Source organism: Silurus aristotelis (assembly GCF_946808225.1).
Source record: "Silurus aristotelis genome assembly, chromosome: 3".
NCBI classification, from domain to species: domain Eukaryota; kingdom Metazoa; phylum Chordata; class Actinopteri; order Siluriformes; family Siluridae; genus Silurus; species Silurus aristotelis.
Window position 1 is genome coordinate 14,381,335 of NC_139576.1, and position 22,681 is coordinate 14,404,015.

General features: G+C 39.7%; 1 protein-coding gene across 1 annotated transcript in view; it reads right to left on the bottom strand.

The window, feature by feature from the left end:
* Positions 1-22,681, bottom strand: part of uxs1 (UDP-glucuronate decarboxylase 1) — a 204,109-nt gene that overhangs the window by 164,738 nt on the left and 16,690 nt on the right. The window lies entirely within an intron of this gene.

Below are 22,681 nucleotides of genomic sequence, written 5' to 3' on the forward strand. Positions count from 1 at the left end.
GTTTACACCACACACATATACATAAAAAAAGTAACAATCCAGATTCCTTGTGCTGCAGTTCTCCTTATATCATAAGATTAAAGAAAAAAAAAAAGAAGTGGCACTCTTTTTAAGACATTCCAGAACGAGATTGATTAAATGCCATTAATTCTCTTTGCTGAGATGTTGACTATGGGTCAATCTAGCACATAATCTATTAAGTAACGATTTCTTTAGTCAATTGTTTTCACTTACCAACATACATAACACTTCATAAACTTATATATAGACTTTCCAAGGACTACATCAGACAATAGACTGATGAATGAAGTCAAAACCCAATTAAAAATATCACTTTTTTTTTTCTTTTTTTTTTTTTACAGATTAAAGATAGTATTTAACAGATAAGTAAGAAAAGTATAAGAAAAGTATAGAAGGGAGAAGAAAAGTAGAAAAGGAAGTACTCAGTGTACTATATGCTGTTGGATAAGTCTGCCAATGGAGTGCTGTTTATGTTCATCCTCTGTCCATCCCACCCTTTATTTTTTACTCATCCCCTTCCTTTGTTTATTTTCCTTCAGTTAAACACAATTAGTAAATCAAAAAGCATCTGTTGTTTGTTTCTGTTTTCTACTGAACAGTGGAAACAGCGTATCCACAAAGTTTCCTAGGCCTCAGTCTCTGATTATAACCCATAAATATAGCACAGCAAAAATCCTGCAATCCTTTATACTGCTGTTTTCCCAAATTGTCCCAAACATCCCAGTCTGGCCTGTAAAAGCATGGCTGATTAAGAACAAGCTTCTTTTAGTCAGTCATTTTAGTCCACTAAACTCAATCCAGTACACAGAGGGTATTCATTTTATACATGTGTAAATAATCAGTCACAACTGGAATGACCTCATTCAACAATGCTTCACTTGCAACACCCATCCGATGCTGAGCATGATATCCTGCAATTTGGAACACAGGAGTGTGTGACTGGTGAGTAATGAAGGCTTGTATCTACATGTTCACATGTACACTTTTATTGTAGTTCAGTAAAGTATGAGGGGGTTTATGCAGGTGTAATATGTAGAAACACAATACACTTTGTGATGGTGTAGAAAACTCTGTATATAATAAATCTGCACACTGAAACAAGAACCTTAATGCACATTCAATAATATTCAATAACTGTAAGGATATTTGTGGGAAAGCTTGCAGTTATTGGTGAAGTAGTCAGAAACCTAAAAAAAAAAAAAAAGGTTCCCAGATACTTCCATACTTCCCAGATTCTTATTCATTTATAGACCCCATTTGCACTACAATCCCTTAGCTGGCTGAAGCAAATAATCCAGTTATCTAATAAGGCATTGCTTGATTTAAATGAGTTCAATTTCAAAAAACATATTAATGGGCAATATTTGATTTAATGAGGTAATAGCATTTTGTTGTCTGTTTTTTTCATGACTGTGTAAATAAAGACGACGCAATGACTCAACACTTAAGTGTGGATTAGGCCATGGTACCGCATCGAACAGATCAGTTTCTTACTATTTTAGTAGTCATTATAAATGAAGCACAGTAAGCTTGTAAAAACTAGGTCATAAATAGTGTAACTAGTTGAAAAAATTAACTACATCAGTAATACATAGTAATTTACATTTTTTTCTCTGTAGTTATTAAAAAGAAAGTATTAGTGAAAGATAAAATTAAATTTAATAGAATATAAAGAATAAATTTTAAATGCAAAAAATGTTTACACTGTACAGCATTAATGACAAATAATTTCACTACACAGCAGGAAGATTCAATTGTTTTAGGTCATGATTGTACATTTTACAAGGTTAAACTGGTGGATCATGGCTAATGTAGTATTTTACTTATTTATCTATTTTTTTGGTTTATACAAAGATTTTCAGACAAGACATGTGTGACATAAAATGTGCTTTAGAATATTCAAATAAATAAATTGGAAAATAGCAAAAGTAAATAGTATCATTTTCCTCTAATCTTTTGTTTTTAGTCTTGTAAGAAAAGAAATGATTTCAATGCATGTTCTGTCATAAATATGGATATATAACAGAATCATCCATTCAAATCTTCTATTAAAATAATGCTGTTTGGCATTATATCAGAGAGAGTGAAATATGAACTACAAGATCAGACACTGTCTTGTGTGAGTACAGACAATGGTTGGGATTGATGGAAGCTAATGGCAGACCAAAAAGAAAGGAACAATTGTTACTGCAGGGTGAGTGGGTGTAATTTTGGTGAGAGATGATTACTTGACTGTTGTCAATTGTTGTGGCTTGACGTTCTGTTTGTGTTTCCTTGTGTATTGTAAAGGCTGTATTTCCCCACATGGCTGGTAGCCATTATTGTTACATATCATACCATGAAGTAAAATGTAAATATTTAGATTGCTTATGTTTTTTAGATCTTAGATGTATGAGATTATAAAATCAAGGTCTGATATCTTGTGGAAATTAGCAATTACTACTGAAAAAAACCTACAGTATTGTTATACCTCTTAACCAAAAAGATATATATTTTTTTATGTTGAAATTTTGTACACCACTATTTGGTTAACAAAATGACTCACTTTTCGATTTACATAAAAAATCTCACTGTGAATGTGTAATATGGTTTATTCAGGATGTTTTTTTTATTGTGCTGGGCTCTCACTAAACAAAAGACAAATGGCAGTGATTTGTAAAGACATTGAATTTTAAGAGATATCTAAGCAAAACAGGAAGATGACAACCATTAGTCTAGAACAATGAACAAAAAAACATCATTAAAATGTTGTTTTAACTTTCCACATATTTAGTCAATTTTAGTGGATCACTTTCACCATTGTTAAATACTGATCACTGAACCCCTATCAATGGGTGGTGGTATTATTTTTATTTTTTTTCCGGAAATCTGGGAATTCATTGTTTTAGGATTTCATCCATTAAAATTTTTTTTGTTAAAACAGAGTGTCCTCATGCATTGATCAAGATGTCTCTGATGAGGATTTATTGAGGATTTCAATGCCAGTTCATGTTTGGACTACCCATGTGGTTAAGTCTGTGTGTGGCTTCTCTGTAAATATTTGTTTCCAAAAACTCAACCTTGTTTAATATACTGCACTCATGGTTTTTTATTTATTAAGTCTACATATAATTATTTTTACAGTAAATAACTGAACAGTGATTAGGAAGATGACCTGTTATAGCAATTTAATAAATTATGATGGTTTGAGGATGATAAATAAACAACTGCATCGTTAATCTTTATCGGGTATTATAATCATCCTTTAAATTGTAAAATTTTTTTAAAGACATTTTATTAATATAAGATGCAGGTAGATGAAGTAAAAACTATATGTACTGTGTGTGCAAGTTTGCATGTGTGTGTGTGTGTCTGTGTGTGTGTGTGTGTGTGTGTGAGTGTGTGTGTGTGTGTGTGTGTGTGTGTGTGTGTGTGTGTGTGTGTGTGTGTGTGTGTGTGTGTGTGTGTGTGTGTGAAATTTTTCAGATATATATATATTTTTTTTCAGTACAGATTGGGAACAATAGTTCAAAACCCCAATTTCGCAGATGTATGAGAGAACTATGTTTCTCTCTCGCTTCTCAATTTGCTGGTGTAATCCATGCTTGTGAGCCTAGAGGTAGTAGCTTTTGCAATTTCTAAATCTGTATGTAATACAGTGGAGTCCAGATGGGACCAGTGCCTCTGTCTTGTGTGATGTTGTATGGTGATGATCAGGATCATCACCATACAACATCACACAAGACAGAGGCACTGGTCCCATCTGTCTTGTTTGATGTTGTATGGTGATGATCAGGATCAGAATCAGTTTACTCAGGAAATGTGTTCAGCAGATCACCTTAAAAGCATATACAGTAAAGTGTAAACATGCAGGTGCACAGACTTAAAACAACAACGCAAAGCAAAAATAAACCAAGTCAGCAATACAAAACATTAAATACAATAGTGTAGCCAAAGTATACTTCTGTCTCTGTGCTATCTTGGAAAGTAAAGAGATAAGTAAATTCTACTTATTTCTTAAAGATGTAAAGAAGAGTGAATGCTGTTAAGAAAAACAAAACATGAAAAAGGTGTACACAAGAGGAATTCTCAAATCTGATATCATGCAACTCTTGTATTTTGATCTGCTGCTGATTAGTTAGCCTCTGTTGCACAATTCAATGCAGTCAACCCTTACACAGGAAGAGGCAGAGTTAAACCAGACAGTTATTGATGAGATTAAGATGCTCTAGTAGAAATGAGAAAAATCTGATTAAAGAATGTAGAGTGTTCCCATATTGTACTGAAAGGAAAAAACATTGTTGATAAGATGATTTAATTTGAGCTTTTCAGAGATTTACTCACTGTATGGGTGTTGTTCCCCAGAGTAAGATGTAGCAGTGTGTTCTTATCACTCAATATCACTAAAGTCTCTTTTCAAATGAGTTTCAAATTGTTAGGTTGTTATCAGTACACATCCACATACACACCCACTTGTTATACATGCCTCTTTTCTCTTGTAAGAAAGCCCATTATTGGCCCTAATTGGGCCATTAGGGTTGTGACTTCTGCAAATGTCCTCAGCTTGATGAAACATTCACTTAATTTGCACTCCATGTTGTACAAGTAGTTTGAGCAGTCAGAGTGCACTGCCTTGAGTGCTGATGTATAGTCCCTGCCACACAAACCAACTCATGTCTGATAAGAAGTAAACAATCCACTGGTGGATGGAAACACCCCACTGTGTTAAAGAAATAACTCAAAACTACAAACATGACTCTGGTATAGACTTGGGAAAATGGTATTGGATTAAAGATGTGGATAGATTTATTATGCAAAAAGAACTAGCCATTCAAAGCATTTGATGACTAAGGAAAGTTATTTAGAAATAATGACTGTATATTGAGTTATTTACAGAGGACAGTAAATCTGTACTGCTATACAAGCTGCACATTGTTTAAAGTATATCCAGTTTTAATTTCTATAGTATTGTCCCTTGAGAACATCTAATAAAATGGTTGCTGAAGGGTGAGGGGTGTACTCACTTTTGTGAGATACTATATATACTTTTCTATCATCATTAAAGCAGGTTATATTGTCCTTCTTTGAAACAATAACAATAATACAATTCTTGAGGCAAATGGGGAACTATATAGACAAATGGACAGTTTGAAAAAAGGGATGGATGGCCTACAGTGTTTCATTCCCAACTGATTTCTGCTTTGAATTAATGCTTCTCCACGGGCATTCACTATTACTTTAACAAATGTAACAATAAATGTTTCAACCAATAATTGCATCATAAGTTCAAGAATAGCACATATAAATACCAATAACAGCATTGCTCTAACTCTCAATGTTTGGCTCACACACTGTCATTACTGCAATCATGAAAATGTGTTAAAAATTAAAAAGAAATTAAATAAACAACAAAAAATAAATAATAGCAAACTTGCTTGGTTCTTTATATTTAATATAAAACAAAAATAAGTGTAGAATGACTGTTTAGATATGATTATTAATCTTGATGTTCTGAAATCAATAATTAGTTTTTATACTTAATATATAGTATAGCATATTATACTTAATAATACTGGCAGTATTGTATAATCATATAAGTAATGTAATACCTTGCATATAGTGGTACTTTATTTTGCTGAGATATATTCATACATACAAACAGAGTTGGCAGATTTTCTGAAAATGTCTCTGGTCCTTCATCAAATTGTCCAGAAAAAATCAACACTGATTATTTAGTACCAATCAATGCTTCAGCCTCAGCTCAAGTGCGAGTTCAAGTTCACTTTGTTGTCCAAAATACAGAGTGCAGAAAAAATTCTGCATTGTCCTGCCCTTCAAGTCAAAACAAAAATATAGTCAGCAAAGGAACAAAGATAACAGAATAAGGAGAGAGTTCACATAAATGGGAAAAAACAAGTATTGCACAAGGTGAGATTTGTATATGAAATAAGTATATAGAATTGTATATGGAATGAGCCAGAGTTCTCACAAGGTCGAGGAAATATGAACATATATCGCCAATCTTATCATCTCTACACTGGCTACCTGTTAAGTTTCGAATCTACTACAAACTATTGCTACTTACCTACAAATCCCTAAATGTTTTAACTCCCATGTATCTATCCAGTCTTCTAACACACTACAATCTGTCACGCCCCTTGAGATCCCAAAACGCCAGACTTCTAGTAGTTCCTACAATAACAAAGTCCACTAAAGGCGGTAGAGCATTCTCACATTTAGCTCCTAAACTTTGGAATAGTCTTCCTGACAGTGTTCAGAGCTCAGCCACACTCTCCCAGTTTAAATTCAGATTAAAAACATAGGGAAGGACTAAGGCCTACACATAACACATATCATATCTTAACCTTGTGCTCCAGTACATCTGATCAAATGCACATTATCAACTTGTGCTTGTTAATATCATGAACAGCAGCTACACTAATTCCTCTCCATTGCTTCTTTTTCTCTACCCATCCCGAGGCATCCTGAGGTTGCGCCAGCTCCAGTCGTGTCCGACCTCATGAAGATTATGGACCTTTAAAGAAGTAGATGCCGAGCCTGCAAACATCCCGAACCATCTAGAGACATACCAGCACCATTTGGATCCCACTTCATGTAGAGTTTGGACATTGGACCTCTTTGAGTATTTAAAGGCTCTGGCATGGAGAAGCTGGTGTTGAATCTATGATGGTCTCAAATGTTTAGATATTTCATGAGTTGCATAACATCAACATCAACATCAACTGACTGTATAAGACTGTAGAAAGGACATTACTCATAATCTTACATTACAGTACTCATGTTAGTTCTCACTCTCCAGTGTTCTGTATTGTTTAAAGACTATAATCACACTCTTGATGTCATCCAAATGAGGATGGGTTCCCCTTTTGAGTCTGGTTCCTCTCACGATTTCTTCCTCATAACATCTAAGGGAGTTTTTTCTTGCCACAGTTGCCCCAGGCTTGCTCATCTGGATAAAATACACAATATATTCACCTTAATTTTTTATTGTGTCTATTGTGACACAATGAAATGAAACGCTATTGAAATAAACTTGACTTGAAAAAACACACCTGCTTTTTGAATTTCCCATTCCCCATTTAGTCTCCCATTTGCTGTTATATTAACCTTCACTTTTCTGGGAAGATGCACTAGATTTTGGAGTGTGGTTGTGGAGATTTGTGCTTTTTTTAATCGCAAGTGTGTTATTAAAGTTAAATTTAGTTTAATTCTAATACATTTTATTTGTATAGCACTGTTAACAACTGACACTGACTCAATGCAGCTTTACAAAGATAAAGCAGTAATTAAAGGATGTATACGTTTATTATTATTACTTATATTACAAAATGGCAAAATGAAAGAAAACTGGTTCTACTTTTGCCTCAGTCCCAATCTGTACTTAAGGATTACTGTTATTACTTAAGGATGATTATCATGCTGTTTTTCCTGCTTTAACGCAAAAAAAACACCTTTAAACTGTAATTCATTCGTTAACAATAGACAAGTCCAACAAATTGCTAGGCTGTATTTTTATGTTATTGATGGTGTGGATATAAAAATTTTAACCTTATTTTTAGTTTATTTCCTTCAAAAAGAGGGATCTATTGAAAATTGTCCAAATAATAGCCTATTTATACCCACTTCCCCTGCTCGTCTGTGGTAGACTGCAGTCTTAAATATTATTGTTAAATCATCACTTTCATCACTTTTATTAAACTGTACATATTGTTCTGCACGTTCAGTTTTAAGTTTCCAGCCATCTGATGAGAGTAAAAAAAAAAGCTTTATAATGGAAAAATATAAGGCCATTTGACAGGAAAAATTGTTTTCATTAATGATTGTGTTAAACCCATAAACTATGCTTTTGAGATTTCAAACACTTTTAGTGACCTCACCACACATATCTTTCTAGAAGCATTTCTAAGCTTGTTGTGCCAGTGTACACAATGCCAGTGAAAGGTAACTGCATATTCTATTTTTTTTATTTATTTTTGAGTGTCTATTTGAATCAATTATCCAATATAAAACACATCCACAAAAAAAATTATTGTAACTAAAGAATACTAGAAAGCTGAGCCTACCCTAAAAATAGTATAAAGTTTAAAGGAGGTATGCAAGAGGGAAATGGAAAATTTTAATGAATGCTGTTTGGTAGAAAATAATCTGATTTTTGCATTCAAACGTGTATAACACTTAAAAGTTCCTCAGTATCAGAAAAGGTTCCACATAAAGGCTAATAATATTTAGGTGAACCCTTAAAAAAACAACAAATAACTTTTTTTATGTACTGTCTGGAACAGTATGTGTACTTAAAGAAGGATTACTCCTCTTCATGCCATTTAGCAAAACCTTTCAGATAGTATTGATTGTTTTTGTTCGACCTGATGGCAGAATAGTTCTTTCGTTGATTATCTGCTTTGCCGCTCAGCACATATGGATGTAAAGTACTTGAAAGCTTGCCGATGCTCTTCATAATTTCCCAGTAGACCATACAATAAAAATGCTCCCTCCTAACATTTTCCTGCTGACTAAGTGGTTTTGTTTGTATAGGTTCCAAACTCAAAATCCTGAATGAGTAATCAATGCTTTTAGTGAGAAATAAAAACAGGTGTGGGCTAGCATACAAGTGAAGGTAAAACTGAAATTTATCTAAAATTGACTTTCATTTTATGAACAAAACAAAACAACAACAAAAACTGCTTGCCTTGGTACATATTAGCACAGATTATACACTGAAAATGTGTCTATTACTGACAGCTTCTTGGGCTTTATAGCCAAACTATCCTCATTAAGAATTTACTGTCAACAGTATTTTTAAATAAAAACTTAAAGTAAACTTCAGTAGAAATTCCATGGTGTGGCGGATAAATACAACAAAATAAAATAATACGACCGGCATAAATTATATTATTAAATATAATAATAAACGTGAATCCACTGTGGGTTTTTTTTTTTCATTTCATTTGTTCATTTTACTAGCTTGGGGGTTTGAATTTAGCGGTAATGTATTATGTGTTACCGGCCGGAGCAGCCCCTTTAAGAAGGTAACGGATGTAGGTAAGACATGTGACCGAGGCCAAGCATCTTCACATGCATCAAGAGTGAGTCATAGACAAATGTGGAGGAGAGAATCCGGTAATTGTCCAAAATAAAACAAGGTTCAGAATCAGATAATAAATAAAACAGAAATAATGTAAGTTATGTATTCTTTCTGTGCAGCCCGGTACCAATTGACCCACGGACCCGCGGCCTGGGGGTTGGGGACCACTGCTCTATAGCATACATTCTGTACATTATCTGGTATTTAATTAATATCATTAAGTGGCGAGGACACTTACCAGTCCTTAGCTCTGTGTTTTCTGTTATGTAGCTTTATGTTGTAAATGTAGCACCAGGGTTCTGGAGGAACGTTGTTTAATTTCACTGTGCTGTATATGGTTGAAATGACAATAAAAGCTTCTTGACTTGACTTGACTAAATATTGAAAAAAAAAGTCTAAATCAAGAATCTTTACTCTTCCTAAAAGGAATGCTGCAGCTGCAGGCCAACCAGATATTTCTGATCAGATATATTTCTGATTTCATTAGTTTAATCAGTCCATCTTAGTCTCCAATCAAGTGTGCCTCCAAATTGACATTAATGAAAGCCTGCAGCCACAGCAGCCCTTAATTGGTAAGACTGAACACCTCTAGTAAAAATATCTGTTTAGATAATCCCACATCATAATTTTCACTATGCATGGTGTTGTCAACACTTTTCCAATGGACAGAAGTATCCATTTTGAAGGTTAACCTTCCCACCAAAGTACCAGAAGTAGCTAGAATTAGCAGCAACTTTTTAACAAACATGAACAGATGCCTAATGCATTTCAGACCATTCAAAGGTACACAGAAAGAAGCCTCACGAGACTTATATAGATAACACTAGTGACCTGTTATATCATGTTGGCATATCAGGGCTGCAGAGATTTGTCTTCCCAAACCAACTAGTGCCAAACATGTACCAGCATTTAGCTTTTTTGCCCAATTCCTTCAAGCAAAACTAAAAATTGCTCTTACCATGTGACCCCTTTTTTTTTAACTCTTGCAACAATTTTTTTATGAATGGATTGTTGTAAAATATCTTGGCCTGTGATGCAAATTATACACTATTCACAAAAAATCACTTGGCTTCTTCTATGTCTTATGATTCATTGAATTGAAGTGGGATTTTGAAAATGGTGTCCTTGTTTGGCATGTCTGAGCAAGGGCATCACACCCTAGTATGTGTTACTAGCCATTGTAAATAATGCAAGTCAGTCCTTGTCTGTCTGTTAATTTCTGTGTTATGAATGACTTTCAGTTTACTTACAATCAAGGAAGATAGGATACACAAATTTAAGCAGTAAGCAGGCATGCCATTCAAACATGTTGTAAATATCTGCTACATACAGGGACTACATACAAGCATTTTTTTAGACCAGTACGGTTTCTACAAGGTTTTCAATATCAATGAGAGGCAGATAAAGCAATCTTAAAGTTGGGCTTTTATTTTCTGTTATCATTGGTTCTTACATTTCCAAATAGACACAAATAGGTGAAAACATCAACACATTGTGTCTTGTTATCATTGTTATTACTTTTGTTTTAAATTTTTTACCACTACTTGTAATGTATTCACTACCAACACAGTCTCATTGCATTTCGTGATATTGTCATGAACTTAATCTATTGATTCGTGTTCGTGGACACGAATTTTCCTCTTTTTTTCTGTCACACATGACTGTCTCAGTCTGGCTCTGGCTCCATAGCAATGGAGGCAGAGGATCATGGGTAATGATGACAGATATGCCAAAGGTTATCTTTTTTTCCTATTTTTGTCATAGAATAAGGCAGAAAATATATGATTAGGATTAGGGTTTACTGTATTTTGATTGGAAGAAACCACTGATGATAGTTTATAATAGCGAGTAGCTTAACGAATATAAAGCAATAAAAACAAGGATAAAATCTTCTGCTTAAATATTGAGTAATAGATTGAAGATTTTTAATGAAGATTATTAAATCAATAACAAATGAGGAAAAAAACAATACAGCATCTGTGATATCCAGTGGCAGAAAGAAAACTTTGGCGGAGGCACCAAAAATACTTCCTATTGAAATACATCACATAGAAAGTCGTCCTCATTGACATGAAAAGAGGGAAATTTGTGTATATGAACACAAATCAATAGATTATATTTCGTGACTGTATCACGAAATGCCTTGAGACTAGGCTGTCACTACATAATTGAAAATCATTTAAAATGTTTTTGTTGTTATGACTTTCATAGAAGTTTTGTTCTTTAAATGCTGCAATTTCCTGTATTACCAACCCTGTTTCCATGGTCCAAGGTTTAGATTATCACAGACTCTGTATTTACACTTTTTGTTCTTTAATTATTAGTAAAGTTCAGTTATCACCTTCTGCATGCCCTGCTACTAAAAATCTATTTACAGTGGTTTGTTATAGACCATGTAAAACTGGGTTATTAAATTACATGGAAAAAATGTAATCCAATGTAATCAATCACAAATGAATTTAAACATGTTAGGAAAAAACTATTGTGATAAATTCTCAGAAATCCTTAAGTGCCACAGTTTTCTGTTTAAGACTACTGCTATATGTCCTAGTCAGGTTAGAGCACAGTGTTTAGAGAGGACTATCAGATAACCATTGCTGTGTAAAAGCCACTCTCATCTCTGTTGTTTGGTTTTGGATGCTCTGTGTATTAAACAATGAGTTCAAGGTTAAATGAAAATAGATCCACAGTAACAACATATATTGTATTGTTCTCAGGGCTGGAGATAAGAAAAGTACATGAAATATGAATATGAATTATTAAATATTAAGTAAAAAAAATTTTTTATAAAAAAGAATACAAATAAAAAGAACCAAATATAATTGATCAATTGAAAATAGAAAAAAAAAAAAAAAGAATAAAAATAGAAAAAAATAGAATGGACAATATAAGAAAATAGCATATAATTGTAGTAAAAAAAAAAATAGAAATGGAATTATAAAAATAGAAATAGACTATGACAGTATGTCAAGATATTTACAGTATTTTGTAAGCAATGCAAGATATTATAATATGAATACTAATACTAATGCTTGTCCTCTGCATCAAACATAAGCCATGGCACATTTACAGAACACAATCTTTATTTACACATTTTGTTTAAAGTAAGAGCTTCACTAGTTTCAACAGTAACAAGTTTGCTACAATAATATAATCACAATATGGATTCTCCGCTTAGATAAAAATTTTTTTTACTGTTTTTGAAATGTTATGCTTACAAATCTAGCAAGAATCTTAATACCTAAATGCCTTTCAGCCTGAGTGCACAGAAACACCTCAAACTTGATAAAGACTAAGCTACTCTGAATAGTTACATAGATAGATTATTTAAACCAAATTTTGCGGACACCTGTCTATAGGATAACTATATGATTTTTAAATATCCCTTTAAAAAGTCCCTATTTGCTATTTTAATAACCTTCACTCTTCTGGGAAGGTTATATTTTTGAGTGTGCTTGTGGATATTTGTGTTCATTCAACCTCAAGGGTTTAATAAAGTCAGGTATTTTGTCAGGAACCCAGCCATTACAATTGTAGAAGTCATTGCACTCTTAGTGCCAGTCCCAAGCCTGAATAAAGGGAGAGTTGTGTTAGGAAGGGCATCCAGCTAGATCAAATATGTGGATCACAAACCCAAATTCTATACCGGATCAGTCGAGGCCCGGGTTACCAACGATCGCCACTGCTGTAGTTAGCCAACAGAGTACTGGTGGAAATTGGGCTACTGTTGGTCAAAGGGGGAGAAGGAGAGGAGAAAGACATCTACAGAGACAGGAGAGAAGGAAGAAGTGTAGGAGAGTGGAGGTTAGGGGAAATTGGAGGTGGGTTCAAATTGTTCTACTATAATGTGGATGGAAAGAGAAATGATGTAAGGGTGATCCTTAAGTAAAAGTACAGTGTAGTGGAGGTGAAAAGAGTTTTTGATAAGGTGATGAACATGAAGCTAGAAGTTAAAGTTGTGATGACAAATGTCATCAGTGCTTATGCTCTGCAAGTGGGCTGTGAGATGGAGGAGAAGGAAAAATTCTGGCGTGAGTTAGATGAAGATTTTATCTACTTTAGACTGTAAGGTGTTGGCAGGGGACAGTGTAGATAGACAGCATCAGTGGTCTGTGGGATGGCTTTGGAGGTGAAGAAGAGGAAGAGAGTGAGGACTGTAAAAAGAACAAGATGGTGGAAACTGAAGGAGGAAATCTGAGTGGGAGATTCAGGGAAGAGGTCAGACAGGGGCTTGGTGGTGTTGAAGAGGTGCTGGATGATTGGGCATCTACTGCAGAAGTGATAAGGGAGACAGCTAGAAAGGTACTTAGGTGTGACATCTGGAAAGAGAAAGAAAGACAAAGATGCATGGTGGTGGAATGAGGAAGTGCAGAATAGCATAAGGAGAAAGAGGTTGGTGAAACAGAATTGGGATTGAGAGAAAGATGAGAAAAGTGGGGAAGAAAGGTAAAATAAGTAGGAGTACAATAAGATGTTAAAGCAGGTGAAGAGGGATGTGGCTAAAGCAAAGAAAAAGGCATATGAGGAGCTGTATGAAAAGTTGTACACTAAGGAAGGAGAAAATTGGCCAGGCAGAGGGACCAAGGAGGGAAGGAAGTGCTTTACGGTAAAGCAATAAAGGATGGAGACGGAAATGTGTTGACTATTGAGGAGAGTGTGTTGAGAAGGTAGGGGAAGTATTTTGAGCAGCTGATGAATGAGGAAAATGAGAGAGAGAGAGAGAGAGAGAGAGAGAGAGAGAGAGAGAGAGAGAGAGAGAGAGAGAGAGAGAGAGAGAGAGAGAGAGAGAGAAGGTTGGATGATTTGGAGATGGTGAAGATGGTAGCAGAGCTAAAGATGCTGAGATTTTCATTGAGAGACGGATGAGGATGGACAGGATTAGAAAGTTTATTAGAGGGACAGCATATGTAAGACGTTTTGGAGACGAGGTGAGGGGGGCACGATTTAGATGGTTTGGACATTTGCAGAGAAGGGTGTTACAGATTGCCCGCTGATCCTGGCATTTATGTTATTGATTGCTGCAGAACTCTGGTCAGGGAGCTTTCAGATTTATTTATGGCCTTTTACTGCACTAGAATAACACTACACACAGGTTCATGTGCATGAGGTAGTTACTAGGAATCAAAGTAAATTATACAACTGCTTATTACACAAAGACTTATGAAGAAATGTATGCTTAATACAATCACTAGTATACGTCACAGTAGTTACGAGACATCATTGCACAAAAAGTGACACACTGCCAGACACAGTTACAGCAACCACAGATAAAAGGCACGCTAAAATCGTTAACATTCAGTAGCCAAAATGAAGATCACATAGTGGTATCCTATAATGCTCTGTGCTATTATCTAGGAACAGTAGAGTACACTTACAGCTTTACAAACCTTACCCTGTTCTCTAACATAGCATGACTCACTTTGCAGGGCTCTCCAAATGAAACAGAGAAAGGGTCTGTCTGTAGGCAGTAGACAGACCTGATGAAACATGCCTTTGATGTCTGAACTCACTGCAACCGAGTGTTGTCTGAACATGTTGTCTGAGTACTTCTAACACTGATGGTCGAAGGGTAGGACCGGGTAGGAGCTGATCATTGAGGGACCAGTCTTGATGCCTGAAGGAACAGTCGAACATCAACCAGAAACTTAATGTTATGGCACACCAGGTGATGAGGCAAGTACCATGCTGGCAGTGTTGCTTCCTTTTGATCTAATTTGGGTCTCCAGCAGCTGCATCGCCTCCTTGTCTTGCCTAGAGCAGACAATTGCGGAAAGGCAGTTCATCCAGCTGCCATAATTTTTTTCACATTCCTGTAGAGAAGCTAATCCAGGTGTGCAGTAGAGGTGAAGAAACACTGCTGCACCGGTGCATTGTCTGTGATACCTATTTCTGCCCCCTGGAGTGCCCAACCAAGAGCTGTATGAATGGCTACTGGTCCCCCTCTGTTGCCTTGGCAAACAAATGCTTTGGCAGTGATGAGATGAACTTGGTCTGAACCTATGAGAACCTGTGGACAGACCTTGCAAAAAAAGACGGCTGTTGTGGGACCCCCTCTTAAGCATGCATGCTTCCTCTGAAGTGTTTGCACTGGGTATGACTGTTCCTTTAGATCGAGGCTAGAGGCTGTGGATGCTCCCAACACCTTATACCGTTTCTCTGATTACCTTTTGGAAAGATTTCAAAGGTCACTTTGCAGTCACTGAGGTAAGTGGTGTCTGGTCACACGTTGCTAAGGGCTAGTTCACCATGCAGCTGTGGCTACTGGACAGTTGTGTGTAGGAGCATGGTACCCTGTGCTCCATCATCCAATATAGCACAAGTTCTCACTGTCTTTGTGGTGCAGCAGCACTGGTACCACTTTCAGAAGCACTCTGCCTGACGAACTAGACGGTAAAAGGTAGACGCAGATCTCTGAGGTAACTAATGATGTATGAGTTGCATAAATATGAGCCACACTATGAAGTACTTGGAGGTGAATCTCACCACAGCCACTGCAGCATGCCAAGGGCGATCAGTCATCAAATATTCTGGGTGCTTTAGAGTCTGGCTGAATGGCTGTAAACTGGGGGGTGGCTAGGGCTAAAGCTTTGACATGCCCTTGTAAAGGTACAACTGGCAAATGGATATAAGGCATGTTTCAGTACTGATAGCCCAGCATAGGAGCCTGTAGTGGTTGCTACACCTGGGGCTGCAAAACCCCTTCAGGATTATCAAGCTGCTTGGTATGCATTAGCCATAAAGTCTCTTCTCCTGTAGCATGCTGCTGTTCAGGCCAAAGAGAATGCAGTGTACCTGACGAAACTGGTTTATATATAGGGAATGTGCTAGCTGGCTGTATCTGTATGAAACCAGGATTTGAGTCCTCCACCGAAGGCTTTCTGGCACTTACTGGGGTAGCACATGCATTTCCCTTGGCATGCAGCTCAATACCAAGTGACTGCAGGGTAAAATAATGCCTTGATGATGAAAGCAAGCATGGTGACTCTTCTTGAGGTGATCGGGTAGGCGACATGGCAAGATTTACACCTTTATCCTCCTCACCTTCTTGCACCTTTAGGAATGATGTGATATGCTCTATCAGCTCATTCTGCCATCTCTGTCTTTGTTCGTACTGCTTAAGCTTTCTCTGCAACGCAGCCATGTCAGCGACCTCATCCCTTTCCTCATCAGACATACACTTCAGTAATTCCCTCAGGGAACTTGTGGACAATAAGTCTGTAGGTATTTTAATAATCGCAACTATGTTATTTACTGCTAAAGAACTTTGGTCAAGGAATTGTAGTCATCAGATAGAATTTGGACGTTTATTGCACAAGAATAACACTACACACAGGGTCATGTGCATGGGGTAGATTTTTAAAAATCAAAGTAAAGGAAACACCTGCTTATTACACAAATAACAACATAACATGACAAGTCTAGCACAAACATTAGCCAGCTGGCACAATATGACTTCAATATGACTTCAAGTTTAGTATTTATATAGTATACTATGTATACTATATAAATACAATAAGTAGTCAAGATAACAAACTGTATAGTGCACTAAATTACGAAGAAATGTATGCTTAATACAATGACTAGTATATGTCACAGTAGTTACCGGACATCACTGCACAAAATGAAACTAAATATACTGGTATCATGTTTAGTACGAGCAACAATTCTAGTGGCTAACCAGACTATATAGAATAGAATAGTCTTTAATTGTCATATATACATTACAGCACAGTGAAATTCATTTTTCGCAACTCCCAGCTTGCTCAGAGCGGCACCCCTGATGCACAGAGGGTTAAGGGCCTTGCTTCAAGCCCTGGCGATACCAGGGCTTGAACCCCCTACATTTCGATCAGTAACCCAGCACCTTAACCACTGAGCTACCACTTTCCCTACTATATATCAGGTACAACAAACTCAGTTAAAAGGCACACAAATATCTTTAACATCCCGTAGCCAAAATTAAGATCACATAGTGGCCTCCTTTAACTCTCTGTGCTATTATCTAGCTTAAATGCGACTGGGCCCTGACTGTGCAGTTGGCATAGCGCTGCCTATGCACAATGCTCAATTTTCCCCATGTCTGGGAAGCTGCACCCTGTTCATTGCATATGGCGGCACCAGAGATGCTGCACACACTTGCCACTTGCGCCAAAAGTGAGAGAATTCCCTTATATAGGTATAAGAATGCTGAGGATGGAGCCACCAGGAAGGAGGAAAAGTTGAAGGCCAAGGAGGAGGTTTATGGATGTGGTAGGGAAGACATGTAGGTAGTTGGTTTGAAAGTGTAGAGTAGTATGGAGACGGATGATCCGCTGTGGTGACCCTTAATGGGAACAGCCAAAAGAAGAAAAAGAAGGTACTGATGTAAGGTGAGGGTACAATACATAGTGTATACAATATACAGAGTCTTTTAATGCAGTGGTCAATTGGTACTGGGCCACACAGAAAGAATACATAACTTACATTGTTTCCATTCAATTTATTATTTGATTCTGAACAATGTTTTATTTATTTTTAAAATATTTTGTTTTATTTTTTATTTTTCTCTATGACTCACTCTAAATGCATGTCAAGATGCTTGCCTCGGTCACATATCTTACTTACATCCGCTACTTTCTTAAAGGGGCTGCTCCGGCCGGTAACACATAATATATTACTGCTAAATTTGAACCCCCAAGCTAGCAAAATAAACAAAAATCAAGACAGTGGATTCACATTTATTATTATATTTAGAAAATATGAGTTTTTATGCCGGTCATATATTTTTCAAATCCGGTCCGTGGCTGTCAGGCGGGAACGGAGGCGGTTGGAGGACATCCATGGCGGAGTCAGGATGCCGAGCGACGCCCTTGGAGGACCCCTGGGGTGCCTTGTCCTCCTCAGAGGAGCCTGGAGGACTGCCGTCGGCCTCTGTGGCTCTCTGGGGCGAGACGTCGCCGTAGGAGGAGCTCGGGAGCGAGACGCCGTTGTGGGAGGAGCTCAGGAGGGAGACATCGTGTTCAGCGAACTCCGGGTCTACAGAATCGCTTGTGGAGGTCTCTGGGCTCGTGCCCTCCTGATCAGGTGGCTCCGGAAAAGGTCCCAGACTATCAGAGGGGCCGTGGCTGGTGACAGGGCCTTCCGCAGTGCCTTAATCAGCTCCGTTCGCCTCGGAGAGGCCCAGCTGCACGACGGTGCTTCCCTTCTGACCCGGGCTGGTGTTTTTCCCATCTGAGGGGGGGGCGCTTCTGGAGGCTGGATGTCCTCTCCATCGTAAATCTGGGACAAGACCTCGCGGTCGCAGGAACTCAGAAGCGATATGTCGCCTGGAAAAGGGTCTCGGAGGTATGACGTCGCCCTCTGAGGGACCGAGGGGTGAGCCTTTGCCTTCAAGGAGACTGTGGGGCGAGCCGTCGCCCTGGGAGGAGCTCTGTGATTCGGTGTCCTCCGGAAAGGGATTTGGAGGCGTTACCTTGCCCTCTGCGGGACTGTGGGGCGAGCCGCCGCCTTCTGTGGAGACCAGGGGCAGCGGTTCAAATTCCCCTCTGCAGTCCTGGCGCTGAGGTGAGTGCTCTGGGGACCCCTTGGGCGGAGAAGAGCTTACGGGGACTTGCTCGGGCTTGACAGATCTCTCCTGGGAGCTTTGAAACGGAGCTAAGCTCCCATGGAGGCCAAAGAGATGCTCGCCTGGGGACCCTGGAGCGGCGAGGGGCACAGAGCCGGGGTACGGCGCTGGGGCACGGCACGCCTGGAGATCCACGAGCGGCGCGGGGCCTGCTTGGAGATCCACGAGCGGAGAGGGGCTCGTCTGGAGATCCACGAGCGGAGAAGGTCTCGCCTGGAGATCCACGAGTGGAGAGGGGCTTGCCTGGAGATCCACGAGCGAAGCTGAGCTCTCCGCTGGACACTGGGGCGGAGCGGAGCACTCCTCGGGACACTGGAGCGGAGCTCACAGGGTCGCTCGGAGGCAGAGAGGAGCTCACATGGTCGCTCGGAGGCGGTGAGGAGCTCACGGGGTCGCTCGGAGGCGGTGAGGAGCTCACGGGGTCGCTCGGAGGCGGTGAGGAGCTCACGGGGTCGCTCGGAGGCGGAGAGGAGCTCCCTGGGAGAACCTGGAGCGGAGTGGTGCTCTCTTGAGGTACCGGGAGCGGAGCTGAGCACTCTTGAGGAGCCTGGAGCTGGGCGGAGCTCTCTGGAGGGGCCAGGAGCGGGGCGGAGCTTTTAGCGGAGACCTGGAGCCGGGCGGAGCTCTCAGCGGAGACCTGGAGCCGGTGGGAGCTCTCAGCGGAGACCTGGAGCCGGGCGGAGCTCTCAGCGGATGCCAGGAGCGGGGTGGAGCTCTCAGCGGATGCCAGGAGCGGGGCGGAGCTTTCCAGAAGGTCCTGGGGTGGAGCTGAGCTTTCCAGGAGGTCCTGGGGCGGAGTCGAGTTTTCCAGGAGGTCCTGGGGCGGAGCCGAGCTTTCCAGGAGGTTCTGGGGCGGAGCTGAGCTTTCCAGGAGGTCCTGGGGTGGAGCCGAGCTTTCCGGGAGGTCCTGGGGCGGAGCCAAGCTTTCCGGGCTGATCTGGTGCGTAGTAGAGCTCTCTGGAAGGACCTGGGGCGGAGCCGAGCTCTCCGGGAGGTTCTGAGATGGAAATGAGCTCTCCTCGGGAACCTGGAGCGAAGCTGAGTTCTCTCGGAGGTTCTGGAGCAGAGTGGAGAGCTCCGGGAGGTCCTGGAGCAGAACGGAGCCATCTTGGATGGCCTGGAGCAAGGTGAAGATCCCCTGGAGAACCTGAGTCGGAGCCGAGCTCTCCTGGAGGTCTTGAAGCAGGGCGGAGATCTCTAGGAGACTCAGGTGCAGAACCGTGCTCTCGGAGGCGGAGGTGAGGAGATGGAGATCAGCCGTGACCATCCCGAGTTCCCTGGTGAGAAGCTGGAGGAACCGGGTGCACGAGGTAAACTTACCTCCATTCGCGTCCCATAACTCTAAGGCAAGAGAGAGAGTTACCCCCGACAAAAGAGAAATGACAAACGCGACCTTGGCTTTTCTCCGTTGGGTAACTGGATGAATTCGAATCCATATAGTCACTCACGCACCGTGAAAATGCGCCCCATTCAGCTCTGTTGCCAGAGAAGCAAGCCGGGAGTCCCGTGACGTCATCTAGAAGGGCGTGAGGGCCGAGCACGACCGAGAAGCGGCCGCGAGCTTCCAGGTTTTCCTGGAGGCGGGGCTTGGCCGCTGCTGAATCGTGGCCGAGCGCACCCGACCGCCGAGGTGCGATTCGCACCGGGACGACGGAGTCAGTCCGATCATTTTTTTTCCTCTTTTTAATCCTTTTCGCGGTCCGTTATTCTGTCAGGCGGGAACGGAGGCGGAAGCCAAAGTGAAAGCAAACAAGTCAAGTCAAGTCAAGTCAAGTTTATTTGTATAGCGCTTTTCACAACAGACATTGTCTCAAAGCAGCTTTACAGAAAACAACAGTGAAGGTGAATGGTGTGCGTTTGTCCCTGATGAGCAGCCGTGGCGACAGTGGCAAGGAAAAACTCCCTTAGATGATATGAGGAAGAAACCTTGAGAGGAACCAGACTCAAAGGGGAACCCATCCTCATATGGGTGACATCAAAAGTTTGGTCATAAATCTTTCAACAATACAGAACAATTTGTGATCATCATAGATCCAGCATCAGCTTCTCCATGCCAGGGCCTTTAAACACTCGGCATCTACTTCTCCATGATCATCCATAGGTCCATAATCTTCACGAGGTGGGACGTGACTGGAGCTGGCCAAACCTCAGGAAGCCTCGGGATGGGGAGAGAAAGAGAAGCAGTGGAGAGGAATTAGCGTAGCTGCTGTTCATGATATTAACAGCACAAGTTGATAATGTGCATGTGATCATATATTCTGGAGCACAAGGTTGTGATGTGATGTGTGTGATGTGTGTTATGTGTAGGCTTTGCTAAAAAGATATGTTTTTAATCTGCACTTAAACTGGGAGAGTGTATCTGAACCCCGAACACTGTCAGGAAGACTATTCCAGAGTTTAGGAGCTAAATGTGAAAATGCTCTACCGCCTTTAGTGGACTTTGCTATTCTAGGAACTACTAGAAGCCCAGAGTTTTGAGATCTCAGGGAGCGTGACGGATTGTAGCGTGTTAAGAGACTGGATAGATACATGGGAGCCAAACCATTTAGTGCTTTAAAAGTGAGTAGCAGTAGTTTGTAGTCTATTCGAAACTTAATAGGAAGCCAATGTAGGGACGATAAGATTGGGGTTATATGATCGTATTTTCTTGACCTAGTAAGAACTCTTGCTGCTGCATTCTGAACTAACTGAAGCTTGTTTATTAATGATGCAGGACATCCACCTAGTAATGCATTACAGTAGTCTATTCTAGAGGTCATAAACGCATGGACGAGCTTCTCTGCATCAGATATAGATAACATATTTCTTAGCTTAGAAATATTTCTAAGGTGAAAGAAGGCTGTTTTTGTAACTTGAGTGATGTGATTTTTAAAAGATAAGTTGCTGTCTAAAATAACTCCCAGGTCTTTTACCGTTGAACTAGTAGTTACAGAACAACCGTCTAAATGCAGGCTGAGATGCTGGAGCTTCTGTGTACTATTTTTTGGGCCGATGAGCAAAATCTCCGTTTTATCAGGATTTAATAGCAGAAAGTTATGGGTCATCCAATCTCTTATTTCTTCAACACACTCAGTTATGCGAGCTAATTGAGCTGTATCGCCTGGTTTGGATGAAATATATAGCTGGGTATCATCAGCATAACAATGGAAGCTAATTCCATGCCTTCTAATAATATTTCCTAATGGAAGCATGTATATTGTAAAAAGCAGGGGTCCCAGAACTGACCCTTGTGGCACGCCATAATTTACTAGCATTATCCTGGATAGCTCTCCATTTAAATCTACGAAATGGTAACGATTGGACAGGTAGGATTTAAACCAGCTTAATGCCTGTCCCTGAATACCGATGTAATTCTGTAAGCGATCGAGGAGAAGATCATGATCTATAGTGTCGAACGCAGCACTAAGATCTAGTAAAACTAATAGGGAGATGTAGCCTTGGTCTGAAGCTAAAAACAGGTCGTTAGTGATTTTAACTAGAGCAGTTTCTGTGCTATGATGGGGCCTAAAACCTGACTGAAACTCTTCAAAGATATTGTTCTCCTGCAAGTGGTTACATAACTGGGCAGCGACAATCTTTTCTAAAATCTTAGACATAAATGGAAGATTTGAAATTGGTCTGTAATTCGATAGCGTGTTTGGATCCAGATTAGGTTTTTTAATGAGGGGCTTAATAACTGCTAACTTGAGGGATTTAGGGACATGACCTAACGATAGTGAGGAGTTAATAATATTTAAAAGAGGCTCACCAGCTGTATATAACACTTCCTTCAGTAGTTTAGTGGGAATTGGATCTAACTGACATGTTGTTGATTTAGCTTTCATAATAGCATCATACAGCTCTTCCTGTCCTATACATGTAAAACAGTGTAGTTGTGGGGTTGTAAGTACGATTGTGTCGGGAGATGCTGTCAGAGGTTGAACTGCCACAATTGTTTTTCGAATGTTATCTATTTTTTCAGTGAAGAAATTCAT